Here is a 20,241-nt window from a genome sequence, read left to right as displayed (position 1 = left end):
GGTCCCCTCAGACAGACATATAAAGTCAGAAAACTAGGACAGATGCAGGAAATGGAAAGAAGATGGCTCAGTGGAAGGTAGTGTTTTACATCATAACTCGCTGGTTAAAATATCTTCATAAAATGTAAGAAAGAACAGCTCATTGTAGTCTCTTGGGAAGTACCAATCTTAGCATGCTACAGAAAGAGTGATTCTTTCCTATTTCTTGGTGACTGTTATGCAAAAGCTATAGGGTGAAGATCAATGAAAACCACCCCCTTAGATTAAGTCTCAAGTGTATCTTTCTTTTCTAGGTAAGGAAGATAGAAATACCAAGGGGAAAGATTCAGCAGCTGAGCTGCTGAAGTGTACCCATCATTCAGCACATGAACAAATTCTGTAAGAATTGCCCAGTAAGGCATTTAAATACCCATTTCCCAGAGGCCACACTTCAAACCAACAGCTGAATTGCTTTTTTACACCTTTTCATATGCCCATTTTTTGCAGTGACACACAGGCACCAGTGAATGACTGGCTTCAAAGAAATCTTCACTGAAACCTGAGGTGGTCTGGCAGCCACAGAAATCATTGTCATTGATGTCCGTCATGACAGTCATTAGGCTGTCTAAGATTTCAGTCATTAGTAAGAAATCTTTCTCATTTTCTTCTAACAATGACAACAAAAATAAGCTCAACAAAGAAGAATCTCAGGGCAACAAGGCTGTATAAGAGCCAGAGAAGACTTCATGTGTATTCAGAGACCAGAAAAACTAGAGGAAGTAGAATCTACTGAAGAACCACCAGCAGCTTTAGACATTCTTGAGATAAGAATAGTTAGCAGGTGAGACAATATCAATGACTTGCACTTTTCTTGCTCTCTCTCTGTTGCTTTTTTGATAGTTAGTGAGAATAGGGCACTGGACTCTTAATCTGAGTCCTGATCAAATTTTTTGTGTTATTCAGTAAGTGAAATGAAGACAGCTGAAATCTTTTGGTGTTGGGGGGGATAACAAGCCTTCAACTAATAGGAATCCAAGGTAATTGAGCAACAACATTTTTGCCTCCAGAGATAATGCAGTACTGTGTTTTAGGAAAATTGTTCTCCACTAACTCTTTGGAGCAATTTGACAATTTGAGTATTTATATTGTAATTCTTTGTATGATTTAAAATGCTCGTATGCATAGCATGTTGTGGTGAATTGACACTGGCTGACTGCCAGGTGCTCACCAAGCCACTCTATTGCTCCCCTTCTCAACTGCAGGGGTGGGAGAGAAAATATCATAGAAATGCACAGTGGTCAAGATAAGGATAGGAGCATCACCCAGAAATTACTGTCACAGACAAACAGATTTGACTTGGGGAAGTTAATTAAATTTATTGCCAGTTAATATTAAAGTAGGATAGTGAGAAGTAAGAACCAATCTTAAAACACTTTCTGCCCACCTTCTCTCTTCTTCCCAGGCTCAACTTCACTTTAAAATTTTTTACTTTCTTTACTTTACTTTCTCCCCTCACTACTCCCACAAGTAGTGCAGGGGGATGGGTAATAAGATTAGCAGTCAGTTCATAACACTTCATGTCTGCCAGTCCCAACTCTTCCAAAGATGCCAATATCTACTCTGAGCTTGTTTCCTTTTCTGCCTTTGGACTGTGGAGAACAAGAAAGACAGACATCCCAAGAGAAGGATGCATTGTTTAGGTATCTGTCTTAGGAAGCCAGGAACTGTCTTTGGATATGATTTAACACTGGATCTGGCAGAAACACACATGACCACAAATACCTGGCTGACCTATAGCAACCATTTGGGTGAGATGCATTATCAAGTGTCCTAGTAAGTCTGCCTTCAATGAATAAAACTGAAATCTAGAATAGTTTAATTGAAAAAAGGTAAGGACTACACCATAAATATGGAAAATTAGATAACGTAACAATTCTCTTTCTTCTAATAATCCTAGGTTAACAGTAACCCCTGTCAGGAAATTTTAATTTTATATCTGTATTTAACATTTTGAAAATATCTTGGTTTTTGCCAGGAACTATAGCTTTTCTGAGGCAAATGAGCTTAGATTTCTCTTTTCTTGTCCATATATTCTTAGTTTCTTATTTGAAATGGTTTGTCTTCCTTGCATCTTCTTTGATGCCCTTTTACAGGACAAAGTGAGACATCAGTTTATGTTTTTTATTAGGAGTCAATTGTTTTTTTCTTGATGCTATCTTACCTTTGTCTATTTTATTTTTCATCAAAGAGAGTAACAGGAGATGAAGATGATTTTTTTGTTTCCAACTGAGATTTTACCCAATTTCAACCAATATTCATGCTGCAACAAATGATCCTCTCTAGGTCCTTTGGTAGAAGACTTACTGCTATTTTTAGATTATTATAAGCATGTTAATATTTTCATAACTCATTTATGAGGTTTCAGCTAGTTAATCTATAATTACACATTCTATCAGCCAACAAATTGATATAAGTTTTGTCTCTGTTTCATTCTATTTTTCCCCATCTTTGTCTTAATGGTTGTCCCATTTGTGATCTGTAGTTTTGGCAGTTTCTGTTTGACACCATTACACTGATATAATTGATGACCACTTGAATGTTGATGACAAAGCAGCTGTATTAATCATATGACACATCTGACTTTTACCACATTAGCCCTCTGGGAAATCCTTTAGGAAATTATATCCACGTGTTAAGCTACTCTGAACAATCAGTCCTGCTAAAGCCTTAGCCACCAAAATCCATTTATTTTCTTTAGAAATCAGTCTCTTAATTTCTAGCAACTTAGCCTTTTTTCCATCAGATTATAATCAAATTATATATGAACATTTAATGCACAAAGAACAGTCATTTTAGTACAGGCAAGTGGAATCAACACAGAAACTGTCGAATTATTTGAATTGTAAATACATAACAGCAGCTTGCAAGCTTGAAAAGCTTCACTGTTCTTTCTTTTTCCTATGTGCAAAACATTACTTGGAATATTTAAGTCCATTCCTTCTTTGTATATTCTCCAGTGCACAGAGTTCTGCCTGACAGGAAGTCCTAGAAATAGACTCATTAAGGAGAGATTTAGAAAGAATTGGGTTGTAACTAGTGAAAACTACCCATCTCACTCCACCAGGCAGATGTTAAGTTAATTAGAAAGAAATGGCAAAAGTACTGATTTCCTTAGGGCAATTTTAAGAATTCAATTGCAATAGAGTTTCACAAATCTACTAATCCTTCACAGACTCAAAGGTTCCATTATCCAAACACAAGAGTATTACTCAGTAGGTGAACCAACAGCCTGTTTAGGTTGGATAAAATCTCTGTTACTATTCATCTTTACACAATGAAGGTAGCCCTAACAGGTGTTAATCAAAAGTTACAGGTCTTGTGTCAACAGATTTGTGGTGTTTTTACTGGCTGCACTCAAGTATGAGGCCACAAAAGTGTGATAGCAGTAAGTTTACACATCTACTTTATTGCTGGCTTTTATTTCAATTATAAGTGGCTTTAATAATTTTCACTCTGTATAACAGGTCTCATAATGGAGCTACTCCTACAGGAGCATTTGAAATAACAGGAATAATTCAGTATGCTAAAATATCTTTTGAAACTTTGTAGTGGAAATTTTTTTTGCAGTTTCTGTGGATAGTTCTCTGAAATTATTTAGTTTTATTATTCCACCTACCAGAATCATAAAAATTGCATTAAAATGTTAGATCAGTGTATTTTCTGATAATGAAATATCTTGTACACATATGTATTGTGCGCAGTGAATCAGAAGATTATGAAATGTGTTTCAGGATGTACTTGTGCACCTAGGCAAGTGAACAATTTAACCTACTGCTGTAAAATACAGTGGTTTTCCAATAAGACATGCTGCTGGAAAAACATCTCTATACAAAGCATACAAAAAAGAAATGCTGACACTGTAAGTGTTCTATCCCACTACCTTAAAATGTTTGCTTTAACTACCACTGTGCCTCAGAAGCAAGAAACATTGTGGAATTTTTTTGAAAGACATTCTCATGACATTCATCTCATTAATTACTTCATAAGGTTTTCCTTTCTGTGTTCCTTAAACTGTAAAGGATGCTGCTGCCTCATTTTCTGTCCTTGGGGCTCAATCCACCCACACAGCTCACAATGTCTGGATCCCACCAGGTTACAGAATCATAGAACAATTTGGTTTGGAAGGAACATTAAAGATCATCTATGTCTAAATACCTTACCATGAGCAGGAAATCTCCCACTAGACCAGATTATTCAGAGTCCAATCCAACCTGTCTTTGAACACTTCCAGGGACAGGGAGTCCACACCTTCTCTGGTCAGCAAAGAGCAACCTGAAAGAGAAATCTCTTTATATGACAGAGTAGCAAGTCTGTTTAGGGTGAAGTCTTAGAGAAATCTCTTTCAATTTCCCTCCTGAGAATATTTTGGCATCCCAGAGAGATTTTTCTAGGACACACAGCAGTTTTGAACTCAGTTACATTCACCACAGGTTTTAACAAGTTCAACATTTTCCTTTTCACAATGCACATACTTCTCTCCTGTACTGCATTGCCTCTGAGCTGCAAGAGGAAGGGATGGAAAAAGTACAATTGCCTTGAGATCTGTCTGGGGTCTGTCACTGCCCCGAGAATCTTCCTGAGAACATATTAGATTTGAATTTTTAGGGACGATAAACCTTCAAGAAAGAAACAAATTTCCTGAGAGGATAGCCATCTAGATCAACAGATAAACCTTATGATACAGTCATTACTACCAGAAGAGACAACCAAGCCTTATATCCAACTTCATTTTAACAGAAAAAAACAAATCTTCCACTGCCTGTCCCACAGGAAGATGTGTGTCTAATCTTTCTCTCTGTGTGGCTCCACTTGCCTAATCACACATTACTTCATGGAAAAACAAAGGCTCAGTAGTTCTGCTCTAGCAGACTTCCACCCTGTGTGCTGTCCACCTGGTCATGTTTCTTTGTGTATATTTATTCTTACCAGGATCATTAATGCAAGATTAGCTGTTTTGGCCAATGTTAACAGAAAAAGATGTGTTGCTGTTTTCCCTAGAGCACTCTTTTGCTTTCCTTATCTTAGGCAGGAAAACAAAAGAGGCTAGAGTGCAAGAAACCATTCCAACCTAAAAAGCTTTAGACCATTAGTAATGCTGGAATTAAAAGATTAAAACACTTGTTTCAAGTGCTAAGTAGTCATGTTCTCCTATCAATGTCACACTCTACTAAGCATTATGCCATACTTTGTAATGCATGGATTCATCCCACATATCTTGAACAGAAAAGTGCTTTGGGCTTGTGTTTAAATTTGGGTGCTTTCCTAAATCAGGATTCCAGATTTTATACTCTCGGATATTAATTTCCTCCTCCCATTCCCCCCAAACCCAGTTTTCTGTGCCCTCAAATGTGTCTACTTCGAAAACCACATAAAACTCAGTGATTTTATGAACACTCAGAGTAGGCACTTAATCTAGAGACATCCCCAGACATCATATGCCCCAACGCTTCACTGAGTCAGGCCTCCTGGGCCTTAAAAGGCTTCTGCACTTGCAGTTCCTGCTGAGGCATTTCTGTCTGTGTTCCTGCAGAGGCAATTTCAACATCTGTCTGCCTTGCCTGTGCTGCGTAGCTGGATCTGACAGACTCTCCTGACAGACATTTATCACTCCTGCATTGCCCTGCTCTGTTCTTGCTGCACTGAGGGGAAGAGCCCTACTTTTCACATTAAAAATGCAAGTTACAATTAAAGAATCCCACTCTTAATGAGATGGTACTTCTCCCATCAATTTTAAGCAATGAATATTGCAAACTCCCTTTTCAAGCAGGTTACACTAGTACTCAAAACTCTCTGCTGTCAAGAATAGAAGCTCCCTCTCAAGTGTGCAGAGCTCCTGACACTGGCAGGATCTGCACTGAGCTTGAGTTCTGGGTGGCTGTTACAGCTAATTAATGTCAATCCAGTCCAGGGATCCCACCTCTAAGTCAGGGTCCTTGGCCAGAAAGTGCTGTTCTAACTAGAATACATGGAGTGTAATTGATTGAACATACTAAATATAGGATGTGCCAATTTATGAAGGGGCAGGGAGAGCTAGACAAATTTCTATTTAAAAATGTCTATTTTTTTTCCTATGGGGAAAAAAATGTATTGAAATGATTTAAATGCTGGAGATCTTAGGCGGAAAAATTTGTGAAAGTACTATCGACCTTGGGGGAAGAAAACCTTCATCATGAGAGGATACGTGCATATCTGACAAAATATACAACCAAATCAGGCATCAGAGAATATACAGTTTTAGTTGCTGCATTAATCAAGTGAGCCAGAAGTGTGTAACTCATCACTGTGCATTCTAGAGGTAGCTACGGCAAGTGTTCAAGAGACTGAAATAAAGCATCCTTCAACGTTATAAACAAAAGGAGGATTGTGAAGCCATGATGTTTCTCTGAGCACTGAATTGATCTAGCTGGATTGTGCATGGTCCTGCAGAATCAAAATAATGCAGGAACAAAGTTTGGTTCTGAATCTTGGTGTTGAGGGAAAATGTAATTCCTACTACCTAAGCATATTTAATCATTTTTCTAATCAAACTGTATATTCAAAATTGTAATTGCAACCTGTATATAAGTTATATATATATGTATTTGTGTAAAACCTTTTACAGTCTTTCAGATTGGATAATATTGTAGAAAAGGAATAGAATATTATGAATAAAGTTACTACATTTAATGATAATTTTTGAAAAATTAGTAGAACAGGGTTGTTTACTTATAATCTCTATGAAAATTGTATGACATTGCTCAAAGTATGAACAGAGATCATGTCTATGGAATTCTGAAGGGATTGACAACAGGAAAGTAATTGGCCAAGCACTGTTCAAAGAAAGTGCTTTCATTGCGCCAAAGTTTGGATTCCTACTTGGAATAATTTAGGTGGGAAGTGACCTTTGTATCCTTTTTAGTCCACTTGTCTCCTCAAAGAGGTCTGATTTCAAAGTTAGAGAAGAATTCTCAGGGTATTTACTGATAGAATTTTGAAAATCTTTAAGGATGACAGTTCCACCACCTAACTTAAAAATTTTTCCTTGATAGAAATCTGGAAGCTGTATTTCTTGCTGCTTGTCTTTGATTGTGCACCTTGGAGAAGAGTCTGGTGCCATTTTCACTACCTCCATTAAGACCGCTGTTGTGGTTTGACACGGGAAAAGAATTTTCTTGGAAGGAAGAGGTCAGTCCAGTCAGGGGTCAGGTTTGGATACTGACACTTGGGGTGACCAATTGAAGGTGGACACACCTCTGGGAACACAGAGGGGTTAAAAGCAGAACTCCCTGGAGAACTCGCTCTCTTTGGTTCTGGTCATCGGAGGGTGCAGACCTCCCCTACCTGGCCATGAGCTGGGTGGGGATGGGAAAAGCCATGTGGCCTGGGAAGGTAGGCCAGGGGTGAAGGATTGGGAACCGAGCTGGGCCAGTTCCTGCGGACAGAAGGGTGGAGAATATCTGAGATGTCTTTGTTCCACCCCCCCCAACCTAGAGGGAAAGAGATAGAGAACCTGCAGACACCCGGGAGTTTGCCGGCAGAGGAGAAGGAGGAGGAGGAGGAGGGGGAAGATGCCCAGCGTGGGAGACAGCACAGCGTCCTGGGCTGAGATTTCAGCCATCCAGGGAGTCCAGGAATTTTAACCCTTTCCTGGGAAATGAAGGCTTTGAGAAATATTGCTCCTCCTAAATTTGAAGGAAAGAGAGACAGCCAGGGACCTCAGTTGTTAGGGAAAGAAGGTTGGGGGGAGATGATGGAGTGGCTGTTGGCTGGACTCTTCTTGTTAACAATAGAGTGAACCAATTTCTCCTCCAAGAGAGACTGCATTTTAGGGGGATGCAATGGTGAGCCAAGAAACTCCACAAGCAACTACCAGTTCAGGAATGAACAGAGGTCAGCGTAGGAGGGTGTGAGGATGCCCTCCATCTTCAGAGAAGAAGAGAAGGCAATCTCTGTTCTTGGACCCTCGGCCCCAGGGGAAAATGGGGGGGACTGTAGTCCCAAAGTGAGACACTGGACTGTTGTTCCTGTTGATCCTTGGCAAAGCATCCTTAAAGGAGCCCTATGAGCAGTCTCTGTCCATGCACGGTGGTGAGAGCACTGTGACATGGAGAGGAGAGTGTCACACTGGCTTGGTGTGTTTGGGCGGTGCCATGTGTGACATGGAAACACAAGAGGTGACAGCTGAGTTTCCTGGGGGTCTATGGTGCAAGGGAGACTCCTCTCTCCCCTGATGGACTCAGTATTGATTATGTGGAAGGGTGAAGACTTGATTAAGGGTCCAAATGTGTCTCACTGTGATTTATTGGAGTTGGGTGGGGGGAGGAGGAATGTTTTGAAATGTTTTCATTTTGAATTTTGTGTGGGTTTTTTTTCCCTTTATAGTAATAGTAATAGTAGTAGTGTAATAAAGTTTTTCCCTAGTTATTAAGTTTGGCCTGCTTTGCTCTGTTCTCAATTGCATTTCACGGCATTCAATTGATAGGTTACATTTTCATGGGGGCACTGGCATTGTGCCAGTGTCAAACCATGACAACCACTTAGGGTACAATCAGGGTGTCATCTCCTGAATTATTCTGCAGAGATGCTGACACACCTTTGTAACCAGTTCAGGCAGCAAATTTAACACAACTTTCCAGAAGCAAATGAACAGAAACAAAGATAGTATTGCAGGGAGATAGGATTTTAAATGCAATAGTCTCTCTAGTTATGCAGAAAAGATATATCATCTTGATTCAATCATTCAGTGAAAACAATTAGAGATGGCTGTCATTGTTGAATGCAGTGAAAAATGCCTTTGGCAGCATCACATAAGAAGATAACTGTTAAATTGCTTAAAGTTAAATGTACTTTTGTTGGCAGTATTCTCAAGTCCAAATGGGAATGCATCCAAACACAAATTTGTGGACTTCATTTATACAGGAAAGTTCCCTCAAGTGGAGAATGTCTGTAACTAAAATGGCAATTTTCTTCTGCAAATTCATCTTAGTAAAGCAATTCTTTTGCTCATATATTAAACTTGTTATAATCTGTGGACAGTAAAATCCAAGAAATTCTCACATTCCTTTTATACTGTGGGACCTAGAGCTGGATAGAACACTCCAAGTGGGGTTTCCCTAGAGCAGAGGAGAGGTGAAGAATCATCTCTTTTGACCTGTTGGTCTCCTTTCTTTTGATGCAACCCAGGACACAACTGGCTTTACAGGCTGCAAGAACACATTGCTGATTCAAGTTATTCTTTTGGTCCACCAACACACACAAGACTTTCTACCCAGAACTAATCTTAACCTATCCTCTGCTCAGCCTGTATTTGCGCTTAATTTATTACATATGTGTGGAATTTTAATTGGTGTTATCACCCATGGCTTCTATTTGGTGTGTGTGGATATATGTGATCCTGGTTTGTTTTTGTTTTTGTTTTTCTCCCTTGTTTGGGATCTCATTTATTTTACTTTGGGTTTTTTTACTCATTTTTATGTGTTTTTCTGGGAGAACATGTGCATATGTTCTCCCAGAAAATCACATAAAAAGTCCTGTTCTCCAAGACTACAGTCTTTTCTACTGAAGTCCTTTGGGTTTGAGCTCAACTTCCTGCACCTTGGGCCGGTGAGCTTTTCTGAATTCTGTGTTGGTAAAGAGATTCACTAATGATCTGTCAAAGAGGGCTAGCAAGGAAATGTAACACCATAGGGGGAAAATGCATTAGGAGATAAGACCCACAAAACCTGAAGCTCTTGTATAACACCCAGACAATTCTACTTGCAGATTAGCCACTGCTAAACCCTTCAGGTTTAGCAACCTCTAGGGGCTTCAGACAGGTTAAATTGTTATTACTAACAGTTCACAGCACACTACAACAGAAATAAAAAATAGAGTGTTGCAAATTCTTTATTTGTTTGATTCCAGAGCTGCTATTAAACATCTGTCAGGTATTGCCAGCAGGGGCATAACATTTAAAAATTATTTAGAACATGTATGCACTATGTATGTGTATATACCCAAGTAGATATGGCTGTTTTATGCTTTAGGATAGTATTATACATAGCGTATTCTTTCTAAATTAGCTTTGGTACTCCTTCTTTCAAACTTGGCTATAAGATTTTTCCTGTAAGCTTTTGCCCCTGCTGATTTTCTGTAGGTCTCTATGCCTGAAAAAACCAAACTTGATTTTTACACTAAGTTGCGCCATGACTGTGGGGTTTATGGGATCCCTTTTGAGACAATAATGGTGGCCTATACTCGTGCAATAATGTCACCATTATTTTTTTGTCATTCTCATCTCTATAGAAGATTTCTATAAAATATGTTCATAAAACTCAAGTCGCAATCTGAAATTTCTCTATTTCCCATTCCTTTTAAAGGTTATCTAGAAACATCTGCAGCACAATAACAGTAAACTATCACACACCTAAGAATACTTGCTGTAAATTGCTCCATTGTGCCAATTAAATGCAATATGAACTCTACACAGGGGAGCACTTTATTGCTTCATTATTGCTTTTATATAATTTTAAATCCTGTTCACTGCAGCAACAAACATCCAGGCAAATATTTAAAAAGCTTAATGGGGAAATGTAGAACAATTTCATCTGCTACTGGAAACTTCAATGTGTGCAACTCCATATATGGCATTTCTGCATTCAGAGGGCAATAAAATATTTTCAAAGGCACAAAGGAAATGGCATATTTGCCTTTTTAATACATGCAATTAGACATAATGGGAAGGGATCTAATTGGTACTGTGGACGGACTTAGATAGCAACGTGTGCTGGTGTTACACATATTGCATTGATAGTTCAGGAAAAGCATAAATCTAGAAAGGTCAAATTTACTGAAACAAAAAGCATGGTTGTGTAGGAGAACAAAGCATTATCTGATTAATAAAGAATTTTGCCAGCAATGTAATTCATCAACATTGCAGCAGGTTGAAAATTTCTGTCAACAATTGCCTTTGGTACAATTAAGATTTGAGCAAAAGTAGATATGTTTTGAAGTTGTTTCCTTACAAGCCTCCAATTGTCTGAGTTTGGAGAGTCAGAGCCCTTGAGATGCTATTGAAAAGCCAGTGAGGTGTCACAGCTGATGTCTTTCTTGTGTGATTAATGACAAAACTGGAGGCCTTAAACAGCAGGTGCCTCAGATCTGTAGCGATGATGACAATTCAGTTTCATTAGAATGTTGTCTCTGCTCTTTTTGTTATTATAGGACTTTTTTTGTCAAAGCCTTTCACCTTTCAGTCTGCATGGTCGTAGAATCATAGAAGGGTTTAGGTTGGAAGGTACCTTAAAGAGCATCTTGTTCCAATCCCCCCGCCACAGGCAGGGACATCTTCCACTTGACCAGGTTACTCAGAGCTCCATCCAATCTGGCCTTGAACACTTCCAGGGTTGGGACATCTGCAGCTTCTCTGGGGAACCTGTTCCTATGCCTCACCACCTTCATACTAAATCATTTCTTCCTTATACCTAACCTAAATTTCCCTTCTTTCAGTTTGAACACATTAGTCCTGTTCCTTATCACTACTAGTTCCTGATAGAGTCTCTCTCTGGCTTCTTTATAGGTCCATTAAATATCCTGTCATGCCCTAGTACAAACAGCAACCAAGGAAGACATAATTTATATGAAATGCTACAAATATATCCTGCAAATAACTATTTCTGTTTCTGGAGTAATTTATGCATAGTAAGTTCTGCACTTTTAAACTAATTTTCTTTTTGTTACATTTCCTTGCTAGCCCTCTTTGACAGATCATTAGTGAATCTCTTTATCAACACTATATCTACATCAGATCCTCCAACATGGTGTTTCCTCTGAATTGTCCTGTTCTGGATGTTTAGCCCATCTGACAAGCTACAAATTGAAGAAATGACTGCCTGTCCTTGGCAGCAAGACTGTGCCAATATTTCACCAGATTTCCCAAACTTCCCTAGCAACTCTGTAAAACAGATGATATTCAGTTCAAGAGGGAAAAGTGACTGGAAAAATGCAATGAGGATATTAATGATACACGGTGGAAAGCAACCAACTTGGCTCTTTCTGTGTAACCCCTGTAGGCTTTCTGCTTTGAAATAAAAGTAATTAATTCAGAAATGCACAAAGACATTTAATGACAAGAACATCTATTTTAGGATTACACCACTTTGATTTCAGACTGCTGTGGCCACTTGAGGGTAATTTGAAAGCAGATGTGAACACCTAATGAACCTAGCTAAGTTTCTGGTGATGACAAGGACATAGCATCACTTGCCACCATGAAATATCAAATAACCTCATAAACCTACATTTCACTGTGTATTTCTTGCTCACCTAAACAAGACCCCTATGTATCTATTCAGCACAAGTTATTACAGTCTCCTTTTAGGGAGTTAGTTAAAAAGACCTGTAGAAAGTTAATGTTATTAAGATCCCAAGGGGTTTTGAAAGAAAGAAGTGAAGATACAATCAAAGGATACACCAAGAAATCAAGAGGTCTTAGTTAGCAGCCAGAGAACTGAATTTTGGTTTAGGGTAGGAAGGAAAAGGAAAAGGAAAAGGAAAAGGAAAAGGAAAAGGAAAAGGAAAAGGAAAAGGAAAAGAAGCAGCAGTGAACTTGCTCTGTACCATAGCCCAGAGCTTAGAAACACAGATTCAGCTGCATATTTCTGTTTGCCAAGCAGGTATAATATGGCTCATGGCACATCTTTTCAAGGTGAACCACTGAAGGGTTGCAAGAGAAACATCAAGAGACAAATGTGCTTGGTATGGTAACTCAGGATTGAGACAGTAGGGGGTTCTTGCTCCTGATCTAGTGTTTACTCATCTGAGCAAATTCTCAATCCTCCTACTTCCAGGTGTAAGCTACTTTCATATTTCCTCTTCTGAATTTACAGATAGAAGGAAGAAGTTCTTTATTATAATGGTGGTGAAACACTGGAACTGATTGCCCAGAGAAGTTGTGGGCTCCCCATCCTTGGAGGTGTTCAAAACCAGGCTGGATACAGCTCTGAGCAACCTGGTCTAGAGGAAAATGTCCCTGTCCATGAGAGCGGGGGTAGAACTAGATGGTCTTTCAGGTCCTTTCCAACACAAAGCATTGTATTACATGATTCTATGATATTTTCAAATCATTTAATCTGTCACAGTGAATGGCACTATTTCATTTTTTTTCATTTATAAAAGATTATTATCTTTGAATATTTGTTGCAGTCCCCATGATCTCAGAGGAACAAAAAAGGAAAGAGGCAATCTCATTATTTTACTGCCAGTATCTGCCCAAGAAAAATTTAAACACTCTTTCTGTATGAATTGATTATAATTGAGCTGAATTAAATTTTAATCTCTGAAGTAAACCAGAAAAATATGATTGAAGCCAATAGTTAATCTGCATTTTACTGTGTGGTAGAGGTCAATACCTGTCTCGGGTCACTTCTTAAGCACTGGTTTACCAAGTACAAAATCTGCAGTTGGAACACACACTTTTAAAATAATTTTAAGTGATGGTTTAATATTTTTAAATAATGGTTTTGCCCTACTTGGTTGGCCAGTTTGTCTACAGGATACAAAGGGAGGGTTCAGACCTGAGCCCCACAGATTAATTTCAGTTATTGCTGTATTGAAACTATCTCAATACTCTGATAGTAGTTCCAGTCACACAAAACAAAGCACATATTCAAGTAATGACGCATATTTAATGTTAGGTCATTGTTTCCAATTTACTTCATCCTGTAGCTAATTGCCTCACTGCAGACTGCCAATTAGTTTGACTCCCAGCTGTATTCAGGAAGCCAAGTGGGAATGCCTGCATAGGCCTTTGAAGTCCTTTACATTATCTGCTACTCTAAAAAGCTTATCAACACAGCATTTGAGAGGAAGAAATGAATACTTATAAAAAAACATTAATCTTCTCAAAGCTTTAGAAACTGCTTTGACACAACAGGAGATGCTAAAGTGAGGCTTTGTCCCCAGTCCATTTCTCTCCATTCTGTCAGGATGCTCTGATAACATTGAAAGTATAAAAAAAACTGCTGTTTTAAACAATTCTCTAGATACTCATTCAGTAAGAATTTCAGAAGAAGCATCAGGAAACTTTTGTTAACCTGTGCTGATCATCAACACTGATAAACTCTAGACTTGACTGGTTGAAGAGTTACAACCATACTTGGCATTTTGTGCCTCAGAGACAGTGCCACATTATAGGCAGGTGAGAGAGTGCTGGGAGGCTGGGAAAAGTCTTGAGCTGTTTGACCTGAAGGTGGAACATTTATTTTCTCTCTTTCTTTAGTAGCAACAGTAAATAGAAAGATAGATATACTCACTGTGGAACCCTAAATTCTAAACTTGTTTCTGCTGATTATTCCCCTACAGTCAACGTTTTCCTCCAACAAAAACAAAAGCTCTCACATCTCCTTATGTATGCTATGGGCTGATGGTGAGTGTATAATTAACTAATAATGATATTACACTTCAATTATATTAGATTTGGTTGGCTAAAGGCTATTGCAGCAACCTCAGTAAATTCAAGCAGCTGGTTGGGGGTTAGGTCCTCCTAACTTTGATGAGGCTTACAAAAAATACCTTAGGCCCAATAACAGTTTCCCCTGGTTCATAGGCTCAGAACACTGTCTTACCTTCTTGAGGAAGGATATGAATTTTTGGAGAAACTTCTCCTCTCCCCTATGAGTAAGGAAATCCAGAAAAGGGATTTGGTTAGTTGGTAAGGATACAAAACAGCATTTCTACTTTTCATTGCTTCTGGTCATTGCATCAATGTTCTTGCTGTACTAGCTTGGCTTGCTTTCAAACACCATTCAGTTCTGTCAACATCATGTATATCATGTTCTTATTGTTATTTCTCTTTCTCAAATCTACTGAGTCAGAAGCAAATCTTTTTATTAGCTGATGGGAAGACCTTAGTGTTGGTATTTTAGTTTTCTTTCTAGTGTTTTTTTCAGTCGTTTCTAGTCATTAGTCAGTCATATGTGAAGAAGAGTTCCTGAAGGGGGTACAAAGTTAAACACATAATTGTGATCTCTTGCAGATGTTTATCTTTCTTTGTTATTGTTTTTCCTTTGAACAAATTATCCAAAGTCGTTTAAATTGTGAGTCTGCAATCATGTTTTGTCAATGGAAAAACAAATTGATTTTGGTCCTGGAGTAAGTGATTCACCGTGCTAACACAAGAGTGTGAGTAGGAGGAAAAAATACTACAAAATTTCAAAATATTTTCTTTCCATTCATCGTGAATTATTCCTTCCCCAAACCTTTTTACTTCATTTTAAATCTCTGCCTTCTCTTTTCTTCATTTTTCACTATTAGATTATGTTTTTGATTCACAAGTTCATATCTTTACTTTTACATTTACTGTTGTTATCTCAAATGCAATAATATTATGTTAAGTATGGGAAAGAAACAACTTTCTCTTTCCAAGTTGTTTGTATTTGCTCCTATCATGGAGAGATGGATATATGGATAGATTGACAGACTAACAGATACATAGGCAAATATGGACCACTGCAGAATACACATTAACATATCACGTCAAAAATCTTTCAGTTTTGCATATTAATATATATCTCATAAATGTTCTGTTATACACAGACTTGAAATTAAAGTGGGAAAGAAGAAAATAGGTACAGTGAGGCAGAATAAGACATTGGGCTAGAAATTAGAAACAAAGTGAGTTTCAAGCTCCCTGAAGTATTCTCCTGGTGTAAAGAATCAATGTTTTTTGCTGAGTAGTCCCACTTGATGTAAGGAAATGGTGTGAAGCTATGCTTTTTGCAAGTGATAATCTGTAATTCCCTGGGCTCAGAAAATGAAACAGGCAGCTCTGCAAAATCATTGGGCCACTTTTGTGAATGGTGGAAACAACAGAGGACCTATGGTATTCATAGCATCTGTTACCTGAAAGCTGAGAATAAGTAGCAGTTAAGGTGTGATTTCTTTCAGCACTTTCATCACTAACTAATTTTTTTAAGTGACTGGCAATTTTTATGACAAGAGATCTTACTCACAATTAAAGCACCACTGTAATTTGTCTTTTCCTGGCATGTAATTTATGGTGTTCAAGAGAAAGAAGAGTGGAGACTACAAAAATCACTTTCCCTATGTAGAGGGAAAACCAGTAGCAGGGATGCATCTGAATCCTGATGTCTCCCAGACTGGGTGGAGTAAGAGCACTGTCATTGGTAAGAAGCTTCATACAGAACGATATGAGATACAAAAAGTTCCAAGACCTAAAATATATTTCAGGTATATGCTAAAATTGTGTCTCTGCAAGTTAGAAAGTTAGTGACACTTAGAAAGTCTTGTTTTAAAGTTTGAAATAATGTGGACAGACTTATTCACATAGAATGTGTATAATTCACGAAAAGTGCATACATAATGCTTATGAAACTCATTTTATAGGCTAGAATAGGAGCTCCTTCAATTAGAAAGTTATGACCCTTGAATTAAAAAAAAAAACCAAAACACGTCAAACACATACTTCATTGATGACATTGGATGAGCTTAATAATGACTTAGGGAATGATTTCATCTGTTATGATCCCAATGGTTCAGGTAGTGAACCACTCAGCAGAAGATGCTTGTAAAGAAATCCTAATTATACAGCCTGGATAGTTTTTAAAACTTTCAGGATGAATCAGAATAGCAACCAGTTTCCATTCTAAAAGGAAAGGAAAGAAATGAAAATAATTAACAGAATCAGAGCCTTGCTAGGCTCTGAAACAACAGCTGCTGTCTTTCCAGGGTTACTCTTCAAAACATGCCGCCTAAAGAATAGTCTTTTCATACAAAAAGTTAGAATACTTTGACAGAAATAGCCAGAGATCTTCCAACGAGTTGCAGCAGATGGCAGTTCAAAAGATAGAGGACATCTGTTTATGATTCATCCAACTTTGCAAAAGATGAGAATTTGAGATAGCTCTCTCAGCAGAGTTTTTATTCCTCATAGGTGAGAATGGAGTCACCTCCATCTGGCAAAAGGTCTAACAGTGATGCCAATTTGCCAAGCAATCCTCATTGCTGATCAAGAAGTTACCTTAGGCAACATGCAGGTCTTCAGGGAAAAGTTACAAGATGTGGATGTGCAATGCTTTTAGATAGAATACTTTGCTCCCACAGACAAAATCTGCTTTCAGAATGTTTTCCCCTTTTCTTTTGTAAATGGATAATGAAGAGCCAGGAAGTCAGCTAGGAAAAGATTCTTTCACAAATGTTTCATTTGTAGTAACAGAAATTATGAAACAAACTATTGTTGGTGGAGTTGCAAAACTGCAGTGATTCAATGATAATGATTGTGTCAACTATTTTGCTTCTCCATTTGAAGCATCACTGGCAGCTGAAAAATATCATTTGGTACCATGCCAAAATAACTGGGACTTTGTTATGAAAGGATATCAAGAAATTTTGCACAATCAACGATGATTTTATCTCTTGCCAGCTGGTCTCATGCATTTCAAAAATGCTATACTTGAACTCATTTACTAGAGTTAACTGTATTCAGTGTACATACACAGGGCTGCATAAGACAATGAAGTTAAATAACAATGACAGAAAGTTTATTCTCAGAATTTCTCTACAGATGTGCTAATTAACTTCAGTAGATTTAAGACATGACTGCATGCAGGCAGAGCAGCTGTCAGATGACCACACAATTTTTAATGTCTTGTAGACTGAATAATTGTGTTTCTCGAGTGTAGACAAACCAAAGACAGAGGTAGAGAGGATGTGACTGTTTTCTGGAGATATGTAACAGTGGGGATAAAAAAGGATCATGCTATCTTCCAGTTTACACATGCTCATAAATTTTATTGGTTTATTTACCTATTTTCACAAATATACAATAGTCTAATTGATGTATAACATTTTTGCTATTACTTTTGATTACTTTAACTTTGTGCAGGAAGTTAATAAATTTTTTTAGATGTGATCAACGTGTAACAGATTTATTTTTTTCTAAATATGTAAATGACATGACAGCATGAAAATTGTAATAAACCATAGGTTTTGAACCAGCAGCTGAACTGCATGACTGAAATTGTCTATTCTGATCCCATAAAGTAGCAAATACTGTAGGTACAGTGGTAGTATCATCATATCGTAGAATGATAGACTAGCCAAGGCTGGAAGGGACCTTGAAAGATCCTTTGGTTCAACTTTCCATGGGAAAGAGAATCTGTATGAGATGATCTAGGCTCTGTCTAATGGCAGCTCAAAATATTCATTGATGGAGACTCTACCACATCCCTGGTGATGGTCATTCCCTTTGTCCAGTTAGTGACTGTTCTTACTTCAAAAAATGGCTTTCTTACACCAAGGTAAAACTGCTGGTCCAACTTCTACCCATTGTCCCTTGTCTTCTGCCTGGGGAAAACAGAGCCACTATTCTATTTTTAGCTCCTCTTGAAGTACTGGAAACTGTGATGAGATTCCTTCCTGATCCTTCTCCAGAGAGGAGAAATCCAGCATCTTCAGTCTTTCCTCATAGGGCAGTTCTTCAGACTTTTGATCATCTTTGAAGCTCTCCTTTAGACCTTCTCCAGTTTATCCTTGTCTTTCTTGAATTGTGGGGCCCAGAAATGAGGACAATACTCTGGGTATGGCCTGACAAATGCTGAGTAGAGTCAAATGATCATGTCTCTACCTTTGCTTGAAATGAGATGAACAACATCCAGTGCACTTCCCATTTAAAGACAAGATGTTATTTTGGTGTAAAAAGGGATCCAAGTCAGTCTGGCTTGATTTGTACTTGGCAAATCCCTCCTGTTTTTTCCCAGTAATCTGCTTCTTTTGGTTAGTAGTACTTTTTAGAGAACTCATTCCAGTACTTTCACATGAATTGAAGTTAGGCTGATGGGTTAGTAGTTTCCTGGGTCCTCTTTTGGGCCCTTCTTGTATATGTGTATGACATATTTCATACTGCTGATCCACTTCTATGACAAAATACTTAAACAATATTAATGTAGCCTAAAGGTAAGTGTTTTAATCTCATACTTAATCTTGTGAAATTCTGGCACTATTAAGCATAACTTAAACCAAGACCCAAGTTTATGTCACAACATTCTTAACTGTCAACTTTTTCAAACAAACCAACAATAAAAAAACTCCAGCTGTCTTTCCTTGATGACTTTCCTCAGAATTCCAGATGACAGAGGGAGGTCAAGCTGGATAGGGCTTTGAGAAACCTGGTCTAGTGGAAGGGGTCCCTGACAAAGGCAGGGGTGAAACTGCATGATCTGGGAGGTCCCTTCCAGCACAAACCATTCTGTGAGTGTTAGCTGTTGGTTTTTCAACCCCAGGAAAATGAAAGCTGATCACATTCATTAGGAATGTCTGAACTTATGTCTGATACAAGAGTAATATTTTTCAAAGAAAGGTTTTCTGGCAGGAATTCTATCTGAAATTGAAATTTCACAGTATAGTCATTCCTACTGAACACATATGCAAATAAATAAATATATATATAATTTACAGATTCACACAAATACATACAGCTGCTTGTGAAACTGACCTGATGGTTTGTTTTGTTTTATTTTGTTTTTGTAACACAGTTCATGATTGCATATTGTACAGCAGTAACAAACATCCCAACCACAGATAGTTTAATGGAGCACTCCCATTGTGAAGGTATCACAGGAAAGAAAATAATTACACAGGACTGATATACCTTTTGTGAATTAGTACAAGCTATTTATGATCACTATACACCTGTGGAAATATTATTTCTTTCTGTATATATTGACTGGCTGCTCCCTTTTTTAAAAAGGGAATAAATAATGCTTTCTACTCAGCTCATTTGAAGAAAGGATGAGTATGCAGTTATGAGCTTTGAATAATTTTACTGCTTCTGTTTCTCTGGCAATAAAATGATCTACTATAGTAGACTATTATATAAAAACTTTTTTGACAAGTGCTTTTATGATAATTGAGCAGTAGAAATTTTCTATGGGTTGCAGTTTCCCTCGGGAAGAAAAAATGATAGGAAGTCCTTTCAATCTTGTCAGCACAATAAAATACAGCATTTCATATATACAAATAATGTGAAGAAATTACTGCAAAATGCAACACAACTTGGATGTGTATAAAATTGAGAAAATCAATCAGAAATGCTTCTATCTTGATGTTCCAAAATAAATGCAAGCAATAAACATTCCATTTTCAAATTAGTTCATGATAATAATGCATCTTTACTGAACTCACATAAGGAAATGAATTATTTTATATAAACACAGAGTGCAAAGAATG

General features: G+C 37.8%; 1 long non-coding RNA gene across 1 annotated transcript in view; it reads right to left on the bottom strand.

Annotated features, from left to right (window-relative positions):
- Positions 1-1,496: 1,496 nt before the first annotated feature.
- LOC146768643 (uncharacterized) overlaps positions 1,497-20,241 on the bottom strand; it is a 224,049-nt gene continuing 205,304 nt past the window's right edge. Inside the window, exon 5 of the long non-coding RNA XR_014953624.1 lies at positions 1,497-4,311. This is a non-coding gene — a long non-coding RNA (uncharacterized LOC146768643). The remainder of the gene's footprint in view (positions 4,312-20,241) is intronic.

Source organism: Lonchura striata, chromosome 1 (assembly GCF_050655825.1).
Source record: "Lonchura striata isolate lonStrDom1 chromosome 1, ASM5065582v1, whole genome shotgun sequence".
NCBI lineage: Eukaryota > Metazoa > Chordata > Aves > Passeriformes > Estrildidae > Lonchura > Lonchura striata.
The sequence above is the reverse complement of the archived record's forward strand: the minus strand, read 5'-3'. Positions and strand labels throughout refer to the sequence as shown.